At 46.3% G+C, this 1,472-nt stretch overlaps 1 protein-coding gene across 1 annotated transcript in view; it reads left to right on the top strand.

The window, feature by feature from the left end:
- Nucleotides 1–1,472, top strand: part of ST8SIA5 (ST8 alpha-N-acetyl-neuraminide alpha-2,8-sialyltransferase 5) — a gene marked incomplete at its 5' end in the record, with an annotated part of 40,546 nt that overhangs the window by 17,568 nt on the left and 21,506 nt on the right. The window lies entirely within an intron of this gene.

The raw sequence follows: 1,472 nt of genomic DNA on the forward strand, positions 1-1,472 counted from the left end.
TCTCAAGAATCTTCTCCAACACCACAGTTCAAAAGCATCAATTCTTTGGCACTCAGCTTTCTTTATAATCCAACTCTCACATCCTTACATGACCACTGGAAAAACCATAGCCTTGACTAGACAGACCTTTGTTGGCAAAGTAATGTCTCTGCTTTTTAATATGCTGTCTAGGTTGGTCATAACTTTCCTTCCAAGGAGTAAGCATCTTTTAAGTTCATGGCTGCAATCACCATCTACAGTGATTTTGGAGCCCCCCAAAAAAAGTCAGCCACTTTTTCCACTGTTTCCCCATCTATCTGCCATGAAGTGATGGGACCGGATGCTGTGATCTTAGTTTTCTGAATGTTGAGTTTTAAGCCAACTTTTTCACTCTCTTCTTTCACTTTCATCAAAAGGCTCTTTAGTTCTTCTTCACTTTCTGCCATAAGGGTACAAAAGGGTCTAAAGTAAGAAGCCCCCTTTCCACAGACCTCCCCTCCCTCAGTCTCCTCCTCAGAGGCCACCCATGTATCTTCATGCATCCTTCCAGAAAGTCCGCATAAACCAGCACCCGGATAGCAAGAGAACTGTGCCCACCCCTCCCCACCCCAGTGCATCGCTCTTTTACAACCTGTGCGAGGGAAGACACATTATATACTGGACACTCACTCACAGGACTGCCAGGAATTGAGAGGAATATGTGCCCTGTTAATCATGACAGGATGCATGTTGACTTGAAAACCATTACTGTTGACCCTTGAACAATGCGGGTTTGAACTGCATGGATCCACTTATATGCAAATGTTTGGCTAGAGTAAGCTCTGCAGTGCTACTCGGTCCGAGGTTGGTTGAATCTGTGGATGCAGAGGAACTGTGGACCTAAAGGGCTGCCCAACAGCCCTGTGCTGTTCAAGGGGCAACTGTACACTCAGATGTGGAAGAAATCGGAGCCAGGCAGTGCTGGGCGCTAATGTGTACTCAAGGGACCCTGACAGGATCCTGGCACCACCATCAGGCCCACAGGCAGGAGCTGCTGCTCCTTTAGCCATTTGACATGATCACATGATCATGCAGGTAATTGAAAGAGCATGGGCCTTGGGGTCAGGCAGACTTGGGGTCTAAAGCTGACTTGGGCCTTAGCAGCTCTATATGTTTATACAAATCATTCAACCTCTCTGTCTTTCCTTTCCTATAAAAATGGGGCCACTATTAACCTTCTTTTAGGTTGCAGTAAATAACATACGTGAAAGTATTGTGTTGGCCAAAGAGTTCATTCCGGTTTTTCCATATGATGTCACAGGTACATAGCCCAGAAGTACGTGTCACAGCAGCACACATAATAGGTGCTCAATAAATGTGAATGTTCCCCCCCAACCCCCAGCCCCTTTCCTTTCTGGAATCAGCAGCAGCAGCAGCTTTGCTGACATTCACAGACTCTATCAGCTTAGTTGTACAAGAAAGTTCTGGGGATAAGGCCAGGTGTCCAACTGGGA

The sequence above is a fragment of the Bison bison genome, unplaced genomic scaffold (assembly GCF_000754665.1).
Source record: "Bison bison bison isolate TAMUID 2011002044 unplaced genomic scaffold, Bison_UMD1.0 scf7180017864170, whole genome shotgun sequence".
NCBI classification, from domain to species: domain Eukaryota; kingdom Metazoa; phylum Chordata; class Mammalia; order Artiodactyla; family Bovidae; genus Bison; species Bison bison.